The sequence below is a fragment of the Mus caroli genome, chromosome 11, assembly GCF_900094665.2.
Source record: "Mus caroli chromosome 11, CAROLI_EIJ_v1.1, whole genome shotgun sequence".
NCBI lineage: Eukaryota > Metazoa > Chordata > Mammalia > Rodentia > Muridae > Mus > Mus caroli.
Window position 1 is genome coordinate 109,413,475 of NC_034580.1, and position 26,629 is coordinate 109,440,103.

General features: G+C 47.0%; 1 protein-coding gene across 3 annotated transcripts in view; it reads right to left on the reverse strand.

Annotated features, from left to right (window-relative positions):
- Positions 1-26,629, reverse strand: part of Slc39a11 (solute carrier family 39 member 11) — a 405,882-nt gene that overhangs the window by 326,141 nt on the left and 53,112 nt on the right. For 2 of the 3 annotated variants that reach the window (XM_029484197.1, XM_029484198.1), the window contains exon 2: positions 19,313-19,466. The exons of the other annotated variant lie outside the window; for it this stretch is intronic. The gene's annotated coding sequence lies outside the window, so the exon portion shown is untranslated. The remainder of the gene's footprint in view (positions 1-19,312; positions 19,467-26,629) is intronic. 3 annotated transcript variants of the gene reach the window in all.

Consider the following 26,629-nt stretch of genomic DNA (forward strand, 5'->3'; position numbering starts at 1 on the left):
AAGCAAGAATCCTCTCACAGACATAGTCATGGACCAATCTGATTTAAGCAAGAATCCTCTCACAGACATAGTCATGGACCAATCTGATTTAAGCAGCTCATCACCCAAGGATTCTCCTCTTAGATGTCTAGGCTGGGTCAAGTTGACAGTTAAGAGTAACCAGGACAGGGGACACAGTGGGACAGTGCCTTCACAGTTGGGACAGATCTGCCTACTCCCCTTCAGATTGGCTCCTTGATGCAAACAGGTAAACCATAAAGAGAACATTCTACCTAGCCTCTAACCTATGCAGAGAAGTCCATAGCAACCAGGCACCACGTCTCTGAGCCTTGTTGCAGACAAGAGCTGTTCTCCAGAGCTCAGGAAAGAAACAGAGTCAGCACTCTGGCCCCTCCTCGCCTTTGTCTAACATTTGGCTCTAAGCCTGTAATACAAATGCTCTAGAGAGGCTTAGGCATGCGATCCTGCTGACTTATGGAAATCCACTGTAGAGATACAAGGTCCTAGTCCTGAACAAGGTGTTTAAAATTCATACTTGGCTTGCTCGACTGCTAGCTTAATAAGATACCAATTACTAAGTAAAAACCACCAAGAATTGAATATGGAATCAACCCTCGGGTGATATAATCTGAGACAATAATTAGCAGAAATCAATTTTCCCGTTCCCTACTGGTGTTGCTTTAAATAACTCCTCCAAACCAGGCGTGGTGTACCCAGCCACTCCAGAAACAAAGCAGGGCCATTAGAAGTTCAGAACAAGACCCTGTCTCAAAATTCAAAACAAAACCTGCCTTTTCTCCTATCTCCCAGTCTGTAAGTCCACAGAGGCTGTGTTAACAAGCATACTAACAAAACAGATCTGGCTCAATGTTTTAAGTTCAGTTTCCAGCCTACCCCATCGCATCGCCACTCACTGGAGTGACCTGCTTTGTCCAATTCCTCAGCAAATGTACACCACACATCAGTGATGGGATGGGATGTGGGAGTTGCTGGGTGTGCACCAACATGGGGCATCAGTCCAAACCATGGCTTTACCATGCTGCTCAGATACCTTGCTATGCCCTATGTTGGCTGTACCGCATAAACCAAGGCTTAGTACTGAAGCCTTGTATTATTCAAGGATGCCATGGACACTCATGCCTTCCTTCCCCTGAGGGATGTTGTGGGTCTCTCCAGCTAGGTAGGACAGAGCAGCAGAGCATGTTCTCCTTCCTAAGGGTAAGAGATCAACGGACCATGCAACCCACACCGGGGGCCATGGTAGCAGGGAGGAGACCATATTTGAGGCACGTAGACAACGCTGAGAAACTGACCAGAGATCCCTCGGAACCAACGCTCTGAAAATGCGTGGTTTCTTCTTATTCTGAAGTAAGGTTTATTTTTGTGCCAAAAATTCGACTTGTTCTTTTTTGCCGTTGTTTTGTTTTGAAACAGGGATTCTTTGTGGATCCAAAGAGGGCTCTGAATTCCCCGATCCTCCAGCCTCAGCCTCCTACATGCTAAGACTATGCAACCACACCTGGTTCTGTTTGCTGTACTCAGAAACCCTCAGAATTAGCCCCAGAAACCACAGACACTGAATATGCTATGGATGGATGTTTAGAGATTCGAACCAGAAATCCAGCAGCATCTCCGAACGGGCGGTCACATACCTGCTGCCCAGAGCTATCTACCTGCACCTATAAACTGCTTAACCATGGCATCTGGATCAGTTACGCTTCTCATTGACGGAACCATCTGGTAAAAGCAGCTTCGGGAAGGAAGGGGTAATTCTAGCTCACAGCTCAAGAGTAGAGTCCATCCTGAGAAAGACATGACAGGCGGGAGCCCAAAGCAGCTGGTCACACTGCAGCCGCAAACAGGAAGCAGAGGAAAAGTCTCCTCTCCCCTCACTTCTTTTTATTCAGCCCAGGACCCCAGCTCACAGACTGGCACCACCCATAATTAGGGTGAGTCTTCATCCTTCCTGGAAACACCCTCACAGATACACTCAGAGGTGTGTTTCCACGGTGATTCCAAATCCTAGACAAGCTGGCAATCAGAATCAACGATGACGTCATCCTTATATAATAAAAGGATCTTTGCCCGTGTGATTAGGTGAAGGGTCTTAAGGTAAAGAAATGATCGTGGGTCACGCTGTGGGTCCATGACATTCCAGTGGTCCCGATGAGGGACAAGAGGGAGACAACGGGAAAAGAATAAAGGCAGAGGTGGCCCTGGTCACAGAGATCAGCGAAATGCAGGCAGAAGCCAAGGTCAGTGGGCAAACACCTGAAGCTGGAAAGGGTCAGGAAATAGAGCTACCCGGAGCATCTGGAAGGAATGCTGCTTTCACATACCTTGACTTTCAGGACTTGTAACCCCTAGCCGGTCACAGCGCTGGAGTTCAAACTCAGGGCTTTGCAAAGCAAAAGCAAAAGCGAGCAGTCTCCCTCTGAGTCATAACCAAACCCCAAATCAATGTAGGTTTAAACCACCGAGATTTTAGCTTGTCACAGCAGCAAAAATTAACTCATACACCTCCTTTTGCTTGGAAGCAGTGGCCCAGTGAACCACCAGGAGCCAGGCCGGATCTTGCCCACTGTCATTACTATAGCAGAGAATGACATGGCTTATGGGGCCTGGTAGGACATCAAAATGGGAAGCCCCTTATTCAAAACATAGAGGGCAGAGGCTGGCACAGTAGCATATATCCTTTATCCCAGCTCTTAGGAGGCAGAGGCAGGCTGACCTCTGTGAGTTCAAGGCCAGCCTAGTCTACAGGCAAACCAGGGATTTATGGTGAGACTCTTGTTTTTTTGTTTCTGCTTTTGTTTTTGGTGTTTTTTTTTTCTTTAAATGGAGGAGAAACGGTGTTCAGGAAGGTATTGGAGGGCTGGAAAGATGGCTCAGTGGTTAAAACATTTGCACACAAATATGAGATCAAAAATTTGGCTCTCCAGACCCCAGAGTGGTGCAAGTCTGTAACAAGAGTGCTCTTGCCATGAGCTGGGAGGTGATCACAGGAGACTCCTGGGAAGCTCACTGGCCAGTGCATCTGGCGTGTGCAACGGTGATAAAACCCTATATCAAGCAAGGTAGAGGCCAAGATTAGCCTCTGACTCCCACATGCACATTGTGTGTACGTGTGCACACATGCGCACACACATACACACACACACACACACACTTGAGAATACGTGCACATACACATGAAAACATTATATACGGGGGCGGGGGGGAGCAGAACAGACAGACAGACAGACAGACCGACAGACAGAACAACATACAGGTTCCATTGTCCTTTCAGCATTGCTTCCAAAGCCCAAGATAGAAGATAAAATGATTAAGGATCTCAAGGCAATGAAACCTAAGAATGAAGCCAAGTTTGGGTCTTTTGAATGACTGCATCTGTTGGGTGGGTGGTGTGCCAGAGGCTGGTGTAACAGGAGCCAGGTGAGGAGATCACAAGATCAAAGCGGGAACTTGAATATATAGGAGGATTTAAAGAGAGGAAAAGGAAGGTAGAATGGATGTACTTATAATCTCAAGCACACACACACACACACACACACACACACACACACAGATCGAAGTGACAAATCAGGTGAAGGTTAAGGATTTGGTCAAACTGCCCCCCAAAAGGTTTAGCACTAGAAGGCTATAGACCAACGGTTCTCAACCCTCCTAATGCTGTGACCCTTTAATACAGTTCTTCATGGTGTGGGGACCCCTACCCGTAAAATTATTCCATTGCTACTTCTTAACTGTAATGTTTGCTACTGTTATGAATCTTAGTGTAGATATTTTTGGAGATAGAGGTTTGGGTGGCACGACCCATGGGTTGAGAACTCAATACGTGAGACCTACAGCCAGTCAGCCCAGGTAGGGAAGCAGGAGGCAGCCCCAGGAATCTCAAACTAGAGCCTGAGTACCTCAGGCCGGAGCCTTGGATTGAATATTGGAAGGAGAATATCCCTAACTCATAGTGGGAATTAAAAGATAGACAAGGAGAGGAAAAAAGCAGAGGAACCCCAGAAATAAAAAGTGACTGGGCTAGGATCGGGGCCTCCAAGCTTCCTCGGGGCCTGAGGAATGGTTAAGAATTGGGGCAAAATAAATATGTTGACTCAAAAGAAAAACGCACCTGCAGAGACCTAAATTAATGAATGTTTAGCTTAACGCCCATTAGCCCTTCTTAATTATTGACTTTAGTATTCATAAAAATTTAATCTCGTTCAAGAACTAATCTGAGGGCTGACTTTTCTCACATCCAGAGAATTCTTAAGTATGCACAACACAAGCCAAGAAATCATAGCCAATCGTAAATTAAATGAAGCTTAAAGATAAGCACTACAAAAGCAAATTTACAAAAACTTCTTTTTGATTTGGGGGAGGGGTTGAATTTCTTTATTTGAAATGTAGGAGCATTTTAATCTTTGGTACCCATTTTTTTTTCCTTGAAAAACAAAACAAAATAAAACAGAACTTTCAGGTATCAATAGACCTGGGATGAAGTCAGAGCAAGGGTTTCAAGATGCTATTCTTCCAACAAAACTCATCCCATGCAGTTTGGCTGATGCCAGAGAGAGGCTGGGCATTGCCTTCCTCAGAGGAGGGTAGCTTCCTGCTGATACCATCACACCAGGGAATGTGATCCAGAAAGACCTCCAAAAGATGCGGTGTTAGGGAGGGAGTGTGAGAAAAAGAGTACCTAGTGCGCGCGCGCGCGCGCGAACACACACACATACACACACATACACACACACACACACACAGAGGGGAAAGCCGGGATTGTATTAATTTCTCCTGTTGCTGTGATAAAATATTCTCATGGAAGCTACGCAGGAAGAAAGGGTTTCTTTTGGCTCAGAATCCAAGGGTACAGTCAATCATGATGAGAAAGTCACAACAGCAGGAGCTTGGGGCAGCTAGTCACACTACATTCATAGCCAAGAAACAAGAGAGGTAAATGCTGTGTTCCGTCCACTTATTCCTTATACAGTCCCAGATCCCAATCCAGGGAATGGTGCCGCCTACAGTGGGTGGGGCTTCCTCCTCCATTATCCTAAACTGAATGCCCAGAGACTTGGCTCCAAGGTGATTCTAGACCCCAAACTGAGTTTAACCTTTGCAAAGCCAGTCCCTCGCCCGTGCACAGTCAGGAAGGGAGCAGGAGAAGGAACTCCACAACCCACGGCACTGAATGGAGGCCAGAGTTGATCATGTAGGTTCTGAGTGAGGTCCACTGAGGTCTTGTGAATGGATTGCCTCTGAACATAAAGATGCTCACACCCCAGGCCCCAGAACCTGTAACGACGTCATCTGAAGAGCGGATATCATTAAATAAAACCTGAGGGTGCGATCATGTGATTTAAGCAAGTGGCCCCTAAACTCAGTGACACTTGCACTGTAAGAGACAGGAGGAGCAGCAACTCCGGTGGCTCGAGGGTTTGCTCGAGGGTCACACCGTGGGAGGAGCAATGCGGCGGCTCTGGGACAGACCTGGAGATCATTCGGAGACAGAATCAGAAGGTAGGGCAATGTAGACACAAGCCAAAGAAGGCAAGGAGCCACCAAAAGCTGGAGGAGGCCGGAAACCCCTCCTCAGGACCCTTCAGAGACTGTGTGGCACTGGTGACACCTTCATCTTTCGACCGTTGGCCTTAGAACAGCAAGAGAATAAAATATCTACACTACCTGGTAGACAAGCATTTTGCTCTGGTTTTTATCAAGCCAGCCCTAAGAAACTAATAGACGCAGATTTTTGTCATTTGTATGACAAGAAAGTGAGGAAGCTCCAAATGCTAGCGAGTCAGAGCATTAGCCATGTGGACTAAGGGCACAAGGACTTTGGTATATTAAAAAGTATACCAGTTGTCTGCCGGGCGTGGTGGCGCACGCCTTTAATCCCAGCACTCGGGAGGCAGAGGCAGGCGGATTTCTGAGTTCGAGGCCAGCCTGGTCTACAAAGTGAGTGCCAGGACAGCCAGGGCTACACAGAGAAACCCTGTCTCGAAAAACCAAAAAAAAAAAAAAAAAAAAAAAAAAAGTATACCAGTTGTCATCACAATAAGAAATTGATATGCCCCTGACAGAGGTCAGACAGGAAGTCATTCCAATTGTTCATTAATAGCTGGAACCCTGGGTCAAAATGAAAACAGAAGAGACCCCTGCCTTTCTCGGGCTCCTTCCACAACTTAGAGATATTTTTATTAAGCTATAAAAATGCTGAATCAAATCTTTTTTAATTGATCTATTTATTTTTGTTTTAAGTCCATTGGTGTTTTGACTGCACGTATGTCTGTGTGAGGGAGTCAGATCCCTGGAACAGAAGATACAGACAGGTGTAAGCTGCCATGTGGGTGCTGGGAATTGAACCTGGGTCCTCTGGAAAACCAGCCATTTCTCTTAACAGCTGAGCGATCTCTCTAGGCCCCAAATCAAATCTTTCTGTGACTACTTAATAAACCCAGCCAAGAAACCAAGACCCATTGTACTGGCTGGTTTTGTATGTCAACTTGGCACAAGCTGGAGTTATCACAGAGAAAGGAGCCTCCCTTGAGGAAATGCCTCCATGAGATCCAGCTGTAAGGCATTTGCTCAATTAGTGATCAATGAGGGAGGGCCCCACCCATTGTGGGTAGTGCCATCCCTGGGCTGGTAGTCTTGGGTTCTATAAGAAAGCAAGCTGAGAAAGCCAGTAAGTAGCATCCCTCCATGGCCTCTGCATCAGCTCCTGCTTCCTGATCTGCTTGAGTTCCAGTCCTGACTTCCTTTGGTGATGAACAGCAATGTGGGAGTGTAAGCTGAATAAACCCTTTCCTCCCCAAATTGCTTCTTGGTCATGATGTTTGTGCAGGAATAGAAACCCTGACTAAGACACCCCTAATACTGAACACAAGACTCTCCATCTTTCTGCCCAAGTCCTCTTGAGCGCTTTGACATCCTTACCAGTTTGGAACTCCCAAGTGTTCACGAGAATTGTCACAACTAATTTTAATCTGTCATTTCTCAAGAATTTTCTCCCTTCCATAGGCCAGCTGCAGAATGGGGAAGTGTCATGTGACCAGAGGCAAAGTCCTAAGGAAGGCATCCTCCTTCATTGTACATCTACCCTGCTCCCACAGGCCCCAGGGCTGCCTGTCACCACCAGACCAGCCTTGACAACTGAATGACCTCTGACTCCCTACAAGATCCACAGACTGCTGGTGAGGCCTTGGCTCAGGCTACGAGCCTCCAACCCTGCTGAGCCCTCCATATACCAGAGGCCCCAGCTCCTCTGAACACTTCAGACTCCTTACATGTTCCCAGAGAGCCATGAGGTCAAGGCAAGATATCTACACCCCGGACTCCTTTTCTCCTTCCCCAACCCAGAAAATTAGAATACATAGGCTTTGCATTCAAACCAAGTGACTGCCAGGGCTCACCTAGTAGACTTTAGAAAGTATATCTTGATATGGCTGTGTCTGGGGTTGAGAAGGCTACACTGAGTTCTTCTAGAACCTTTGGTAACACACTCTCTTTAACAAAAATCTACTTTGTATTAATTTTAATAATCATTGCGCAGTTCTCTGCTGACTATAAAGACTAGACTAACTCAGCTCTATAACCCACAACCACAAAATGGTTTGAAAGGGTCTGGAGTGATGGCTCAGGAGCTAAGAGCACCGGCTGTTCTTGCAAAAGATACTGATCAGCTCCCAGCACACATATGGTGGCTCACTACCCAACAGCTATAACTCCAGTTCTAGAGGATCCAGGTCCCTCTTATGGTCTCTAAGGTCACCAGGCCTCATGAGGCATACATCCATAAATGCAGACAAAACATGCAAACACATAAAATAAAAATAAATCTTTTTTTCTCACTTTTTAAAAGATTTTATTTATTTGTTTTGTATATATGGCAAGTACACTGTAGCTGTCTTCAGACACACCAGAAGAGAGTATCCGATCCCATTACAGATGGTTGTGAGCCACCATGTGGTTGCTAGGAATTGAACCCAGGACCTTTGGAAAAGCAGTCAGTGCTCTTAACCACTGAGCCATCTCTCCAGCCCAATAAATCTATTTTTAAAATTGGTTTGAAACAGATTTTTCAAGCAAAATATACTAGTTAAGAATTAATTATTTCTCCTATTTTTTTATGCATCAAAAAGCACACAGATGCCACTACCAATCAGCCCTTGGGATCAATGTGATCAACCACACTAGCGAACTAAAGGTCTGCTGTTAGAGCCCAGAGCAAGAAAATCGGATTTTAATTTGCGTCTGCCTCGCTCGGCTTTTGGAAATATTAATAATTGATAACGTGATAGGAGGCAGTTCCTTCAATCTCAGATGCTGCAGGCTGGAAATCACTGCTGCGGGGCATTAAGGAAGAAATGAAATCCACAGATGTCCGTCTGAGAAACAGGGAGCATGGTCACAGAAATACATCACTCCAAATAGTTAACTAGCCAAGTAGCTTCCAGCCCCTGTCCCGCTCTCCTAACACGTATACCAATTAGCTTGCTCAGCCCTGAAGGGGATTACAGTGGGTGTGTGTATCTTCCCTCTCTGGTGCATGGGAGGGGGGGAGGCATTTAATAAGCATTTGTCAAATAAATGAATGGCGGTCCACATTTTTAAGACAATTAATCTTTACAGTACAGACTGCCCAGCCAGACGCCTGGTGACTATCTCACGACTACCCCTAAGCCAGGAATTAATCAAAGAAGTGAGCACAGCTTCTGTTACAGGAGGCTGGTGAGACTTCTGGTAACCAGACTGGCAAGGGGCACGGGAGAGTTCACCCTAAAATAACCCTGCTCCTTGAAGAGCTAACATTCTCTTCTTCTGGTGAGCATCTCCCCCACCGAGCCCTTGTTGGCTACGCTATGGTTACCACTCTCCCTGGAACCCCATGCCATGACCAATGAGGGCCAAACATCCTGGAGCAGAGGTCATTAAGGCCTGTAGTAGGGACGCTGTGGATGGTGAGGCAGGACCCTCAGAGGATATGGAGGATCTGAGGGTTGAGAGACGGAAGTAATCCTTACTTTTTCCTTTCTTGTTCTGTTTGGGGTTTGGTGGGGCTAGGGATGTAATGGGGGGCTTCGTGCATGAAAAAGGTCCTACCATTATTCTGTGGTGGCTCACACCCCTAGCCCAACCTGGGCATTGTTAGGCATTGTTGAGATTATGGTTATGATAATGTTATTTGGATCCTCAGGAGACTGGGGCAATTCTAGACCAGCCAGGGCTATACAAGAATAACTCTGACTCCAGAAACAAAACAAAGCCAAACCAAGCAAAAACAACTTGAGGCAAAGAGGCAGAAATTAACAGCAAGAAACTGGCCAATAATATTTAGCCAAGCCATTGCCCTGGGAGTTTAAGCAGGCATGCTGGCTGAGTCTGCCAGGCTTCATCCAAACCCACATCCATGCAGCCCCACATCCCACCCAGCAATGCAAACCTTCATCACAAAATCCCTTTGACCTTAATGTATATATTGCTTAGGTAGATTCCCCATCTACTAGGCCTAGAAGTTACTCCAGAGTTGGAAAAATGGTCTTTTTTTTTTTCTATTCACCCTGTATAGTCAGGGTTCTCTAGAGTCACAGAACATATGAAATGTCTCTCTATATTGAAGGAATTTATTATGATGACTTACAGTCTGTAGTCCAATTCCCCAACAATGGTCAGCTGTGAGTTAGAAGTCCAAGAATCTAGAGTTGCTCGGTCCCACGAGGCTACTTGTTTCAGCTGGTCTTCTGTAGAAGTCGGTTCCAACAGACGTGCTGGCAAGTAAGTGCAAACAGGCCAAGAAGAGTGAATCTTCCTTCTTCCAATGTCCTTATGAAGGTCTCCAGCAGAAGGTGTGGCCCAGATTAAAGGTGTATATCACCATGCCTGGATCTGGGACTTGCTTTGTCCCAGGCTGACCTTGAACTCAGAGATCTCCTTGCCTTAGACTTCTGGGATTAAAGGCCTGTACTACCTTACGTGGGCCTAAACATTTCATGGCCACTATGCCTCGAGATCTCTATGCTAAGATCCAGGTCAGAAACCTGTGCCTTCCAGCCTCAAGATCTGGATCACAGGTGAGCCCTCGAATTCTGAATTGTAGTTCATTCCAGATACAGTCAACTTGACAACCAAGAATAGCCATTACACACCCCAAAATCATTTCCTCAAAGGTAAAAACTTAAGAAGTATATGGCAAGTAATAATTTAAAGTTCACAATTGAGAGTATGGCCTGTTCACAGTATGGCCAGAGAAGAATCTGGAAGCAGTGAGTTACTGGGAAGGGAGGAAAAAAAAAAAAAAACTGGAGCAAAGGGATGCTGGGGTATAGAACGCAAGCCCTGTGGCTGGCGAGAAACTATCCACTGGTCAAAATTGGACTCTGCCATGAGCCAGGAAAATTCGTGATGTCACAGGTGTCTATAGCACCGAGATTTACACACCAGGGTACTCAGAGAACTTTCTTCACCAAGGGACAGTCAAGATGCCCAACCAGGTGGCTCGATGCATCAAGTGCTTACTTCAAAAGCACGACGACCTGAGTCTGAATCGCAAGAGGCCACATGAAGCCAGGCATCCTGGCCACATCTGCCATCCCAGCATTCCTGTGGCAAGATGGCAGGCAGAGGCAGGAGAATAACATGAAGCCCTCAAGGGCCAGCTAACCTGAGGTACACAACTGTAAGCAATCAATCAAGAGAACCTGTCTCAGACAAGGTGCAAGATTGAGGTTGACACCTAAGTTGTCCCCTGACAATCCTCTCCGTGATAGGTAGAGAATGGAAGATCCCTGGCTCCAGGCTAGCCTAATTAATGAGTTTCAGGACAAGGAGATGTCCTGAAAGAAGATGGACAGTACTCCTGGGAATGACAGCCAAAGTTATCCTCCGGCCTCCCCATGTGTGTACACACACACACACACACACCTACACACACATAACCACACAGCCCTCCCCTGGGTGACCAACCATCCAGATCTTCCCAGGGCCATTGAGTCAGTACCCAGGCTGCTGGGTCACAACAGTGAAGGAAAGCTGAACACACAGCTACAGAGCTTCAAGAAGGGCTTCCTCGTTTTAGCCCTGAAAGGAACAATACCAGTCCTGACCACGGGGCCTCAGGGGTCAGGTTTATGCCTTGCCTCTCAACCTGTGATGCTCACACACCCAGCACAGACAGGGGGTCTATTAAAGATGCAGAGTGCCAGGCTTCTGAGTGGTTGACCCTGGGCCCAAATCAGCCAGCTCCCCAGGACATGCACGAAGGGTACAGAACCACTACATGGGAGTTGTCCCTCACTCTATCTACGGCTCCAGGCATGCACTATTTCTTCTTGTGTTTACACCAAGGGGAAACCTTCCAAATTCAGTGCTGGGTGAAAGACAGCATTTTGTATACAATTAGGACCTTGCCCTGTAAGAGGCTGCCCCAAACACCAATCAAATCCATTTGGTCCATTTTCTTGTCTCGGTGTTTCAGGAAAGGGTGGGGCAACCGGATCCTGTGGACCTCAGAGGTCGCTTTGTTTGGTTACAGCTTCCCAAACACAGCGCAGAGGAGTACCCAAGCCAGACAGTCCCTGACAGAGGCCAGGGCACACACAATAGCCTGCTTAGCAGAAACTCGGATGTAACAGCTAAGGCAGTCTCCCATGGGACCAGAGAGGGCCCCAGTTAAGGACCACAAGTCCGGACAAAGGAGAGAGGTGCTTACAGGAGTGAGTGTGAGCCTCCTGCCAGCTAAAGGGTTCATTAGAGTCTTGAAAAAGAGGCCAGGTTGAACCCTGCAGGCTCCTGAAGAGAATCAGCTGGGTGACCAAAGGCTATCCCATGTCTAAGAGGAAGCCTTCTGTCGATGACAGTAATGAAGACAAGCAGCCTCCAGCTGCTGGGAGCTTGTGCCATCTGCCCCTCCACCCACAACCACTCTCTATTATTTAACCCACAGAAGGCAAGAAGAAGCCTTTTGCCTTTCATTCCCGGACCATTCTGAGTCACATCAGCCGCTTTCCGATGGCGTTGTCTGAAAGGGGGTGGGGCAGGATTGTTGTTGATAGCCACAGTGATCCATCCATCTGCATCCTCCCCAGCTATCTAACAGAAGGCAGCTCGAGAAGCCATCCCAGGCTGGGGCACTCACAGCTCTGCCCCCACTGCAGAGGCGTGCTGTTTACTATTTGTGTCACAGCGTGATGTCTGGGGACTGCCAAAAGCCTCCCAAAACTGCCTCCAGGCCAGCGGGGGCAGGGGCTTTACCCACCCTTACTGCTTGGGAGGAAGGCAAACCTGTATATATTTTGCCAATTATAAAATGTGTTCTTGCTGGACGTGGTGGCGCACTCGTTTAATCCCAGCACTCGGGAGGCAGAGGCAGGCGGATTTCTGAGTTCGAAGCCAGCCTGGTCTACAGAGTGAGTTCCAGGACAGCCAGGGCTACACAGAGAAACCCTGTCTTGAAAAAACGAAAACAAACAAACAAACAAAAATGTGTTCTTGACCTCCTCCCAGCACAATTTAGCATCTTGGAAAAGCTGGATTGGGGGACTTTAGCTTACCCAGCTAGGCCCTAGGCTTCATCCTCTGCATAGTATGAACTGGGTGTGGCAGTACACACCTGTAATCCCCTGCCTCCTGAGGGAAGGAGTTTAAAGTTGTCCATGGATACAGAATACGTTTGAGCCCTGCCTGGAATACATGTGACTTGTCTCAAACACACACACAACACACACTCACACACCTGTGCACACCACAGCACATGACAGAGGACAACTTGGTGGGAGTTGGTGCTCTCCATCCATCTTGTAAATCCAGGGAATCGAACTCAGGTTGTCAGGTTTAACAGCAAGCCCCTTTATTCACCAAGCCATCTCACCACCCCTGCTCACACACATTTTCTTTTGAGATGGAGTTCCAAAGTACCAATGTACCCAGGCTAATTTTAAACTCTCCTCATGACTCCAACTGGCCTGGAACACATGACTCCCCTGCCTCAGTTTCCAGATACACACCACCAAGCCTGACTTGAATGTATGTCTTAAACCTACCAGTCTGGATTAGCATCAGTAGGGCCCCAGGCAAATACTGTGAAAAAAATAAAAATCAAAAGCTACCTTGAGTTTGAGCGATTTGAAAAAGGGAAAGTATCACACTCAAATGACAAGGGTATCAATAATCCCTCTTCCAGTTTATCCCATTACCCCATTATTTTTCTGTGTATGTAAGGATCCTATCCCTATGTTTGCATATATAAATTATACATAGAATTTCCTTTATGGATATGACGTGATCAAACTAAGCCTAAAAGAGTTCTGAATTTTCTTCTGGTTTCTGTATGTATAAGTGTGCATGGTGTCTGTGTGCTGTGTCTGTGTGTGTGTCTCTGTGTGTGTGCGCGCATGTGTGTGTGCGTGCACGTGTGTGCGCACACATGCATGGGTGCACATGTGCACATGTGTAGGTCAGCGGCCAACACCAGGTGTCTTCCTCTATCACTTTCAAAGCTTTTGAGGCAGGATCTCTCACAGGACCTGCAGCTCACTGACTGACCGTGGCTGGCTAGCCAGTGAGTTCCAGGGAGCCTCTTGACCCCCGGGATGACAGGTGTACACTATGAGACTTGGCTTTTTTTTTTTTTTTACCTGGATTATGAAGAATGGAACTTGGTCCTTGTTCTAAAAGAAGAAATAATTTGGGGGTGAAGCCATCTCCCAGGCCCTAAAAGAGTTCTTTTAGTTGGCATAAGCTAAATTTTTGAAGCAGAAATGGGAATTATAGTTTGGGGCAGCCTTTCTTCTTTCTTGGAGGGTCACAGTATAATAGTATTCACTCAGGCTGGCAGGGGCTTAGACTCAGATGGGAAACCATGAACTTTGACCCTGCTTAGTCTAGCCTAGAAGTCTGGAGGTCACAGGCCTTTTCTTCAGTGATGAGCCTACAGTCAGTCACCGCCTTCTAGACATCTTTCTCAACCTTGTTGGCCCCACTGGGCTCTTCCTGCAGGGGTCCTGCGTTAGGTGATGCCTGAGGCTTCTCCCCAACTCTCTCCAACTCCTCTGTGCCCCTCCCCAGTTACAGCAGATCTGAAACAAAAGAGACAGGGCTGGCCCAGTGGGAAGCTGAGGGTGACCTTCCCCTCCTGCCGCAGACTGAGTCGGAGCATCTGTGATGGACTATGAATTAAAACCTCCTGTGGTACCCAGAGAGGCTGCCCCAGGCAACCAAGCAAAACCAGCATCAGACCACCCACCTTTAACCAGATTTCTGCCTCTCTTGGAAGCCAGTTTACCTCTTGGGGCCTGGGTGTGCTCTTCGTTCCCTGGGCAGCTGTTGTGTCCCTAGAGGTTCATGTGTCAGGAGCTTGCCCCAGTGGGGCATTATTAAGGTCCTGCAGCCTTTAAAGGGCAGAGTTAAATGGTCACTGACAGTGGTAGCCAGTATTAGCAGTTCCAAGTATCTTCTTCTAAACTATTTTTGTGAGTCATACACAAATGCACGTATGTATATACCGACACACATGTATATTCACCAATCTATCTTTACAGAGATACACGCATGGCTGTCTATAGAGGTAAGTTATGTTTGTGCACATTTACTTATGTGACTATAAAGTGTGGTAGTGGATGGTTATGTTTTACGTTAGGCAGTTTCCTCAGACACCTTGGATGACTTGGTGGCCTAGCACAGGCACTTTCTGAGCCGCTGTGACCAAGTCACCTCTCCCTCTGCATGTCCAGTGTGGTGTCCACTGTGGGGCTGTACATTGCGGATTGACACCATCTTCCTGAGAAACTTTCCAGACGCCTCTACGCTCTCCCTGGCATAGATAGCGCTCTTAAGGATGTGTTGTTAAGGTACTGGTAAGGAGGTTGCCATAGCATCCCTTCATAGATGTGCCTTATCCCTTGGTCATAAGGGATGGGCCCGCTTCATTTTGACAGACATTGCCAAATCAGGCTCTTCAAAGTGGTCTCCACACTCCATGCCATTATAGATGAAAGGAAAGTCTTCATTTTCCTGAAAGTTAGTCATGGATGCTCACCAAGGTCCCAATTTTGGGTGCTGAGATATCAGGCTCACCCTCCTTCCGTACCACAATAACCCATCTCCCCCCCCTCCCGCCCAGAAACCCTCCCTTGGGCCCACATCTGACTGGCTTATTCCGTAGGTGGTTCTTGAGCCCACCTGCCTTGCCCAGGCGTGATGAGCCATGCTTTCTGACAGTCGGTGGGCCCACGGTCACAATGCTCATGTCTTCCCACCACCCAAGCTGACACAGCAAGTGAAGGGCATAGTCGACTGTGACTTTCCACGTGGCTTGTCTGTTGTACAATCTATCTGAGGTGCATGGACTCGGACTGGCATGACTTTCCTCTTGGACAGAAGTAGCATTGTTCCTTCTTTATTATTCGGGAATTGCAAAGGCACGCTTCCCTGGTCCTTTGCTGTAACTTTGCTGCCCTACGTTCCACCAGCATCTGCTCACTCAACCCCTCAATCTCATGGGTTCATCAGGAGGGAGCTGATTCATTGTGGACAGGTACGTGGCTGCACAGTGACTTCAGTAGGACTCCTCAGTGACATCTGGAGATGGCTCCGTTCCCACTTCCTTACAACTATCTGCGCTTCGGTACAGATTGGCAGTGAGGAGCCGGGGATTGAAAGCATGAGGACAGGACTCTCTAAACCCGTGTGCAAAGGGCAAGCATAGAGGGGAAAGCTTACAACCCCAATGCTTGTGAGGCGGAAGAGACAGGAGGGAGGATCCTGGAGCTTGCTGGCTGACCTGCCTAGCCAAATCTGACAGCTCCAGGGTAGCAACAGACCTGGAAAAACCAGAGTAGGGCCAGAAAGATGGCTCAGCAGGTAAAAACGCTTGCCACCATGTCTAAGGAGACCTAAGTTCAACCCCAGAGTCCCACACAGTGGAAGAAAGGAACCGACTCATGTAAGTTGCTCTCTGACTGCCACCCATGTGCTGTGACATACCTGGAAACACACATAATATACACACACACAGTTGGGTGTGGTGGGACGCACCTTTAATCCTAGCACTCAGGAGGCAGAGGCAGATGAATCTCTGTGAGTTTGCGGTCAACCTGGTCTACATAGCAAGTTCCAGGCCAGTTAGAGATATATAGCAAGACCCTTCTCAAAAAGCCATAAATAAATAGATAATTTTTTAAAAAAAATCAACAGATGGCTCCTGGGGAATGACACCCAAAAATTGACCTCTTGCTTACACACACACACATACACACACACACACACACAATTTAAGTTTGCAATGCCATTTGCACCCATCATCTATACTATGCTCCACCACTACCAGCCCCATACCCAATTCCAGTGCCCAAAAGCAAGCAGCAACTCGATTAACCACAGGCCACCAGAATAGGCAGCAGGGAAGGTCAGAGGAGGTCGGGGTTGGCGCTAAACAGGATCAAAGCTGCTTTCAGATGAGTCTGCAGCTGGGTACAGTGACCTTTCAGTCCATGTTTATTTGGAAATGACCTTTAAGCAGTAATCAGCAAGAATGAAATGCTTCAAAGGAATACATTAGATAATGCAGAAGTCCCCCAGAGGTAAGTTACACCCAAGGCACCCAGCTGACAATGAAAGTGGCCCTGCCCTGGGAAGCCAAGGACTAGGCCACCCATTAGACTAACAAGCGAACACAGGGTCCCCAGAGCTTGGTCTAATAGACAATGGGGAGTCTGAAGACAGGGTGACCTGGGCAAGACACAAGAGTAGTTCCAGAATTAAACCTCTGTCGTAATGAAGGATGCCCAGTTGTGCTTTTTCCATCCTAGGATGGGGAATCCTCAAGGGCAGGACACAGCTGTGCCAGGGGAACTGTACGGGCTCCATCCTGCCTCCCTCCCATGGGGTGAGCTGATCCATTGCTGAGTGTCTTCCTCATACTGAGCTCTCGTCTCTGCTGTGTGCTGGGGAGTCTGAAATGCTAGAGAAACTAAGCCTTCCCACTCAAAGACAGAGAAAGAGCTGGCCCATGGCTCCGTGCCCTCTCCTCTCTCTGTGCGTGTCTTTAACTCTGTATGTTCTATTTTCCCCTCCTCGTCCTCTGCTTCGCGCTCACAGAGTCACTCCCAGTAGCACCAAAGAGAGATGCTTGGCAGTTCACTAATCCCTTGAGCTGAAATAGAAATAAATATCCCAAAAGAGAAATCAGAAAAGCAGGGTGTTGCGCTGGAGAAGAGGCAGGAAGATCAGAAATACAAGGTCATATGTGGCTACACATTTAGTCCAAGTCCCAGCCTGGACTATGTGAGATGGAGGGGAATCGCTCAGACACAAGGCTGTACAGTGAACCCTAAAATCTCACAGATCCCAGGTCTGGGGTGAATACAACTTCCCCATCCACTGGGGGATGTGGTGGGCTGACTCATGGGGGAAATCCACCAAGAAGGGACTGCTCTCCTCCTGGGAAAGGGGTTTCCAATACCTGTCCCAGTCTCCCCAGCCCTGATCCAGCTTCCCCAAGGTAGGACCTTGAGAGACTCCATCAAGACACCATAAGGCAGGGCCTGGTGGGGAGACATGCAGCCCTCGGCTCTGGGACAACAGGATAGCTGATGTGGTGACCTTCTTTTGGAACAAGAACAACAGACTTTTTTTTTTTTTTGGTTTTTTTTCGAGACAGGGTTTCTCTGTATAGCTCTTGCTGTCCTGGAACTCACTTTGTAGACCAGGCTGGCCTCGAACTCAGAAATCCGCCTGCCTCTGCCTCCCAAGTGCTGGGATTAAAGGCGTGCGCCACCACGCCAGGCTCAACAACAGACTTTTAAAGATCCCAGGTCTGAGAAATCAAGCTCTGGGCTCAGTAAGGAGATGAAGGAGAAGGTACAGCTTCTTCTGCTTCTTACCTCGGATGGTTTGGAAACTAAGGGACATCTAAGACAAGCTCTGTGTACTAGTCAGGGTTCCCTAGAGTCACGGGGCGTATGGTCTGTCTGTCCATATACTGAGGGAATTTATGTGATGACTGACAGTCCGTAGAGTCCAACTCCCCAACAATGGCCAGCTGGGAATGGGAAGTCCAAGGATCTAGGAGTTGCTCAGTCCCACAAGGCTAGTTGTTTCAGCTGGTCTTCTGTAGAAGTAGGTTCCAACAGATGTGCTGGCTAGTAAGTGCAAACAGGCCAAGAAGAGTGAATCTTCCTTTTCCCAAAGTCCTTATGTAGGTCTCCAGCAGAAGGTGTGGCCCAGATTAAAGGTGTGTACCACCAAGCCTGGATCTGGGACTTGCTTTATCCTAGGCTGACCTTGAACTCAGAGATCTCCTTGCCTTAGTCTCCTGGGATGAAAGGTGTGTACTACCTTGCCTGGGCCTAAACTTTTCATAGCCACTATGCCTAAAGATCTCCATGCCAAGATCCAGGTCAGAGACACAATTGTATCTTCCAGCCTCAAGATCTGGATCACGGGGGAGCCCTCCAATTCTGGGTGGTAGTTCATTCCAGAGACAGTCGAGTTGACAACCAGAAATAGCCATTATACTACGCTTACATAATCCCCTTCCTCACCAAGAAAACTGAATAGAAACAAACAATCCTTGTGCCGAAATAGGCAGTCAAGAGACAAATATAACCCAAATAGCCAAGGGCTGGTGGATGGATAAATATATAGGCTATAGCTATACAATGGAATGTTATACAACCAGGAAAATGAAGTATTGAGTGATACATATCACAGTAAAAGAAGTCAGACACAAAGGACCACAACCCCACACAAAAACTGGCCAGAGTAGGTAACTCCATAGAAGAGAAAGAGGACCTGTGGTTGCTAGGGGGCTACAGGAAGAGATGAGTAGAAAAACTTAATGGATATGGGGTTTTATTTCACAGTGAGGAAAGGGGTTTGGATGTACATGGAGGTAATGGGTGTGAGTCCTGTAAGTGGCACTTCATCTTTCGTTGAAAATGGTAGGGCTGGAGAGAGGGCTCTGTACTCAAGAGCACTGGCTACTCCTGCAGAGTATCAGGGTTCAATTCCCACCACCCACATGGTGGCTCGAAGCTGTCTATGACTCCAGCCAGTCCCAGCGGATCTGACACCCCCCTTCCCACCTCTACAGGTACTGTATATGCCTATGGTAAAACAGACATGAAGGCAGGCAAAACGCTCACAGATATGAAATAAAATTTTTTTTTTTTGGTTTTTCGAGACAGGGTTTCTCTGTATAGCCCTCGAAATCTGCCTGCCTCTGCCTCCCAAGTGCTGGGATCAAAGGCGTGCGCCACCACCGCCCGGCTAAAAATAATTTTAATAAAAGAAAGAAAGAAAATATTTGATCCGTTGTTACCTGAATCGCACCTTCGTCTTTCAAATGTCTGCTGATGAGTAGGCTTATTGTAATTAAGTTCCAGCCGTGGGTTTCTGCAGACAGGCACATGAGCCTGATGTGGGACGGGCTTGTAATCAGGGCAGCTCCCTCCACTTCTGCTCTGGAATGCTTGCTAGCACAAAAGAAAAGATTTATTTACTTCACTCTATGTGTATGTGTGCTCTGCCTTCATGGATGTCTGTGCACATGCATGCCTGGTGCCCTCAGAAGTCGGGAGAGGGCATCAGGTTCCCCTGGAATTAGAGATACAAACAGTTGTGACCCACCATGTGGCTTCTGAGACTTGAACCCTCCCTTTCCCACTGGAAGAGAAGCCAGTCCCTTACCCAGTGAATCATCTCTCCAGCGCTTACTGCTCCCTTCAAAACACTGCAGCCAAATTACTCTCTCTTCTTTGGTAGAATTGTACGTCTACTTGTTTATTGACTTTGTCCTTAAAAGATGAGAATTTGAAGAGAGCAGAGTAGCCCACTGCCTTAGCCTGGGGCAGACACCCATAACAGCACTCGAATAGATGTGGGACTAAAGGTTATCCTGTTTGCAGTTTTCTTCTGCTTTTGCTTTTGAAAGCTATATTTATTTATTTATTTGTTTGTTTATTTCTGAGAGGAGAATGTGTACCAGGGCACACCAGTGGAAGTCAAGAGACAACTGCAAGCCTGATTCTCCTCTTCCACCATGTGGCTCTCTGAGATCGGGTTCCAGGCCAGTGTCACCAGCCCATGGTCCTCTTTAAAATAAATAAACAAATAAATAATAAATAACAAAAGCCGGCTGGAGGGTTGGCTCAGTGGGTAGCATGCTTCCCTCCCAAGTATGGGGGCGTGAGTTTGGATTGACAGCATCTGAGTCAGGCTGGATATACCCACTGTGAGATGGGCAATGGAGACACAATTCCCAGAATCTCATAGGATGACTAACCTAGGCTACACAGCAGCAAATAACAAGAGGGCTCATGTATACACACATTCACACATACACACGCATTCATGCTTGCACACACACACACACACATGCACATACACATACACACAGATGATTAACGTGGTGAACTGAAAGATATGGGGTTTTTTTTCTCTCTCACATACATACAAACCAGTGCACAGCCACGCCTCCTTAACTTTTTAGAGATCTCTGAGCGCCCTGCTGCCTGCGCCTGGGTGAAGGCCATCCCGGTGGGTGGTGCTTTGGGTGCCAACGCTCTTGAGGCGAGTCAGCTCTAACTCCCGTCCCCTGGAGCCCATCAGCTTAAATTGAAAACCTGTTCTATGACTGGTTGGAGCACCAGAGAGACCATCCAAGCCCACCAATGGAACACGAGTCGTTAACGAGAAGCCAGCTGAAGTGCTCCTCTGCCAGAAAGCTACGAATCTTAGCCCTGAAAACATTAAGATCAGTGGCAAAGTGGGTCTCTCCTGCAAGGCAATGGACCCTGCCACCCCTCTAGGGGCTGAGTCAGCAGAGGGCTATATGTTAACCCACATACTTGGAACATACAAAGGAAGAAGAGGAGAAGACGTGAAATGGCCTATTCGGGCACTCAATGTTAGTCCAAAGATTAGCACAGCGCAGCTTAAAAGCCAAACCTGGTGACTACCTGGTTTCATAAAGGGTACACGGGGAAGGAAGAACACATGAGTACACACACGTGTGTGCTTATATGTGTTGAGGCCTGAAGTCACCATTGGATGTCTTCCTCAATTGCTCTCTACTTTAGGTTTTGAGACAGGGTCTCTCACTGAGCCTGGAGCTCACGATCCAGCTAAGCTGTCTGGCCACTGAGCTCCTCCTGATTCCCCCCAACCACAGAGCCTACACTGAAGGCCCACACACCACACCCAGCCTCTTCCCTTGCGCTGAGGATCAAATTCCATTCCCCAGGCTTGAACGGCTCTTTATTGACAGTCATCTCCTTAGCCTGCATGGATGAAGTGTTACTGGGATGCCGATGGCTCCTTTTTCCACAGTAAGAGTGGTCACTATTTACAGCAGAGAGTTTGTGGTCCTCAAAGCTTCACATAGCTTCTCTGCAGCCGTGTGTGCGTAGGAAAAGTTTGTGGCGTGTCACCCAAGAGCAGCGGTTCTCAACCTTCCCTAATGCTGCCATCCTTTAAGACAGTTCTTCACCTTGTGGTGACCACCAACCATAAAATTATCTTATTGCTCCTTCATACTGTGATTTTGCTACTGTTATGAATCATAATATAAATAAATAGATATATATATATGATGTGCAGGATATCAGATAGAGGAGGGGTCACGACCCACAGGTTGAGAACCACTTGCTCTAGAGGCAGCCCTGCAATCCATGGTAATGGGTGAAATGGTGCTTCCTTAGTCAAGGACTGATAATCTCCTATTCTCTTCTGGTTTTTTTCCTCACTGGTCTACACCTAAGCACTGCCAACTCTCAGTTGTGTTGGGAGCTGCCCCTGGCCACAGATCTGGCAAAAAAAAAAAAAACACATTTATAATGGTTCCACAGGCTAATAGTCTAGTCGCCCCTCTCCCTCGCCCCCTCCCCTGGCAGATGTATCTTCCTAATCATGTGTGACTCAGACTGGTGTTGAGAGCAGCCTCTCTCCTCCTGCTGAACACTGAAGCCATCTAAAGGGTCTGAATGCCAAAGCAAGGGGTCGTATCACCATGTCAGGAAAGGAACCATGGGCCCCGCAAGAGTTGGAGTGCAAGGGAGAAAATGGCTTTTGAAGTGTCTTTAAGAGTGTGGTCCCTGGGGCTGGAGAGATGGCTCAGAGCTTAAGAGCACTGACTGCTCTTCCAGAGGTCCTGAGTTTAAATCCCAGCAACCACATGGTGGTCCACAACCATCTGTAACGGGATCCGATGCTCTCTTCTGGTGTGTGTGTCTGAAGACAGCGACAGTGTACTGGTATAAAGAATAATAAGTAAATAATATTTAAAAAAAAAAAAAAGAGTGTGGTCCCCGGTGAAGCAACCATGCTGCAACAGAAGGCCACACATCTACGAACACATGAGCCGCAACTAACCTTTATGGGTGTAATCTCAACAACAATAAATAAATAAATGGACATAAACTTGAGTGGGTGAAAAACAGGGGTGGACCTGAGAGGAGTCGGGGAAGGGTTTGATCAGAGTACATGGTACAAAATTCTCAAAGAATAATACAAACCATGAAAAACATTTCAGGAAGTAACTTTTTAGTATCAGTGTCCATCAAGTACTGGGTCACTGGGTGTCATTCATGACATGCTTCAAGCAGCCACTCTCAAAAGCAAGAGGTTTTGGAGTTCCTCTAAGGTCACCTAGCCAGGAAAAGCCAAAGCCAAATTCACACCCAGGCAGTGAAATCCTAGACCAGGGCTGATAGCTCTGCACTGCCTTACCCTGGTCTCCCTTTTGGCCACTCTGAAGGCTCTTCTCTCGTATACAGTGGGCAGAATTGACAACACATAGTAGGTCGATTCCATCCCCTGGAAAATAAACCTCTATAAGTATGACACATAGTAGGTCAACTCTAGCCCCTGGAAAATAAGCCCAAATATCCACTTATTTACTTGTTTGTTTGTTTGTTTAGTTAATTAGTTAGTTATCTAGTTAGTTATTTTTGAGTCAGGGTCTTACAATGGAGCCCTGGCTGGCCCTGAACTTGCCAAACAGCACAAGTTGGTCTCCAACTCGCAGAGATCCATCTGAGTGCTGGGATCAAAGGTATGCATCACTCACTATGGCTAACCTTGTCTAATTTGTTTACAACTACTTGGGACAGAGACAACTAGTTATCTATGGGAACCTACTCCCTAGAAGAAACTCTAGTTCTTGGTTGGACGTGCAGACCTCTAGTCTACATTTCCCAGAATCCCTTGCAGCTGTGTGCTCTGAATGGGGTTTTAGCCTGGAAATGTTCTGTAGTAAAAGGCTGCTCTTCTCTGCCTCGGCCTTCCTGCTGGTGGAAACCTGAAGCAATAGCTGTGTCTCTAGCAGCCCTTTTGAACTACAAAGGAACCTGAAGATGAAAGCCACCTTCTACAGAACAACAAGGCCAAAGCAGCCAGTGTCACTTGATGTTTTAGGACACAACACTGGCCTCAGACTTTTTTCTCTCTAAGACAAAGGGCAGTTATTGAGGACTTTCCATTGCTTGGAGTTGAAGCTAACTGCAAGCAATGCATGATCAGAGCAGTTGAGGAAGGCATGCTGTTGACTAAATAAACCAGCCTCCCTCCTCCCTCTTTTATTCTCCCTCCTCCCTCACCCTCCTCCCTCACCCCACTGGAAACACTTCTTTACATCAGCATGTGGTGTGCTGCTTCTGTACGGAAGGACAGCTGGCTACATTTCCTTTCTCTTGGTTTTCCCCAAGCACTGAGATCTGAGCGGTTTGAGGCTGACCTACGGGTTATTAGTAATATGCTGTACCACTATGCTAACCAGGTAACACTAAAGCAATATGGGAAATCAAAAGGTTTCATCACCAACTCCCGCCGTTATGGAAATATGCTCCACTTGGGAAAACGACTAAGCGTGAGACTCATTAGAAGTAATGTTTTCATCCCAACCTGCTTGGCCTTTGGAAATTTCAATACATGACCCAGTTATTAGCTAAAAGAAACAAGTTCCCTCCAGAATTGTTTTTGATGACTTCCACAAAATTTTTTAATCTTAAATCACTCATGCAAATATCTCGTATTATTAATCATGCAATGTCTTAGATCATTTCCAAAACCCCAAGTTCTTCTGGAAAATTCTTAATCATGCAAGTATTTCCTAGCAGTACTGCTGCGCTGGCTGGGTTTGTGCCAACGTGACACAGCTGGAGTTATCACAGAGAAAGGAGCTTCAGTTGGGGAAATGCCTCCATGAGATCCAGCTGTAAGGCATTTCCTCAATTAGTGATCAAGGGGGAAAGGCCCCTTGTGGGTGGAACCATCTCTGGGCTGGTAGTCTTGGGTTCTATAAGAGAGCAGGCTGAGCAAGCCAGGAGAAGCAAGCCAGCAAAGAACATCCCTCCATGGCTTCTGCATCAGCTCCTGCTTCCTGACCTGCTTGAGTTCCAGTCCTGACTTGCTTTGGTGATGAACAGCAATGTGGAAGTGTAAGCCGAATAAACCCTTTCCTCCCCAACTTGCTTCTTGGTCATGATGTTTGTGCAGGAATAGCAACCCTGACTAAGACAACTGTCTATATTTTATTGCATAAGGACGCCATTGGCTAAAACTGGGATGATGTCTCGGCTGGTGCACACATGAGGGCCTGAGTTTGAGTCCCAGAACCCACTCAAAAGAAATCCAGGTGTGGTGTCACACATTCATAATCCCAGGGCTGGGGAGGTAGAGACAGGCAGCTAAATCTCTGGGGCTCGATGGCCAGACCCATCTTATCTAATGGGTGTGTGCTAGACTAGTGAGAGATCCTGCCTCAAAAAATAAAATAAAAAAATAAAAGAATAAAGGAGAACACATCCTGAGGAATGCCACATCGGCTTCTGTCCTTCACGTGCATTTACATCTGTATGCATGTGTACTTTCACATATGTATACACACACAAGCATACAAACAGACAGACATAAAAGAGACAGATGACTGGCTAAAACTACCCAGAAAACATACATACAAGTTGTATGGTTGCATGTATGTTCAGATGCGTGCTCCATGATTTCTGAGACATGGACAGAATGCTCAGAGGGACAGAGCAAGACATAGAGTCAAAAGTCAGGTGGAATCCATAATTAGAGCACAAGGCTTGGGTGGGGGGATGGGGGAAGCTCAGTTGGTAGGGTGCTTGCCTCATATGCTTGACGCCCTGGTTTCAATCCCTGGCACTATCAAGGATCATATGACACAAAGCCAACCAGCAACAGCAGTGAAACTATAGCCCCTGGTACAGCCCTGGCCACCAGAGCCCTATATACTATTTCCAGGACCAGAGCCTTGTGACTTCTGCAGACTGGACACAGCTGCTGCTGCTGCTGCTGCTGCTGCTGCTGCTGCTGCTGCTGCTGCTGCTGCCGCCGCCCTCACATGAACACTGTACCCGTTCCCTGCTTCTGTTACCAGCTTATGTGGGTGGGTGTGACCAGCATGCGCCAGCAATGGCACCCAGGTCTCAGTTGCAAAGGAGACTAGGGAGATCCGATGCCTAGAAGTTTCCAGACAGGAGATGGCGATGCCTGTACAGGAGATCATTTTTATGGTAGACCACCCCCCAAAAAGGAGACATCATCAGATATGCTGATACACAGCTGTAATCTCAGCACCTGGGAGGCTGTGGTGGAAAGGTCAGAAATGTGAGGCCATCAAGGCTGTCTCACAAAGAAGGCCATGTGTGTGTATATAGGTGTGTGTATATACATATATATATATATATATATCATATACATATACATCATAAACATATATCATCTACATCATACACATATAAACATATATCATCTATATCATATCATATATGTATCCATACAATATCTCCTGAGCTACTATCCCTGATATAATGGTTTGTATGTGCTTGGCCCATGGAGTGGCACTATTAGGAGGTGTAGCCTTGTTGGAGTAGGTGTGTCACTGTGGGTGTGGGCTTAAGACCTTCATCCTAGATGCCTGGAAGTGAATCTCCTCATAGCAGCCTTCAGATAAAGATGTAGAACTCTCAGCTCTGCCTGCACCATGCCTTCCTGAACACTGTCATGCTCCCACCTTGATGGTACTAGACTGAACCTCTGAACCTATAAGCCAATACATGTTGTTTTTGTAAGAGTTGCCTTGGTCATAGTGTCTGTTCACAGCAGTAAAACCCTAACTAAGAGTCCTGGATACCCCATCTATTAGACACAGCACAATCCTTCAAAGTAGCTTTATAATGCTTTGCCTTTCTTACAGCTCATTTTCTTCCTATTTTATAGTCCTCATTTTTAAGTTGTTTCTAGTCTATTCATTACAGTTCTGTTGTGGAATAGGGGAAAAGCCAGCTTTGTCATTTTCTTTCATTTTTACTCATCATTTATTTATTCTGAGTCAGGATCTTGCTGGAAAGCTTAGGCAAGCCTGGAACTCTCAACTGCCCTGCCTTGGCCTCCTGAGAGCTAAGATTCATAATAAGCCCAGTGTTAGGTACAGCCAGAAAGCCCATAATTCATGAGAACAAATTCCATATACAAAATAGAAGATAGAAATATATACATGCTGTGGGTGGGAATATAAAACTGAGACGGTCACTATGGAAAGCTTCGGGGTGGTGGGGGCTCTCCAAAAAATAAAATTACAGGGCCGAGAAGATGACTCGGCAGGTAAAGGTGCTTG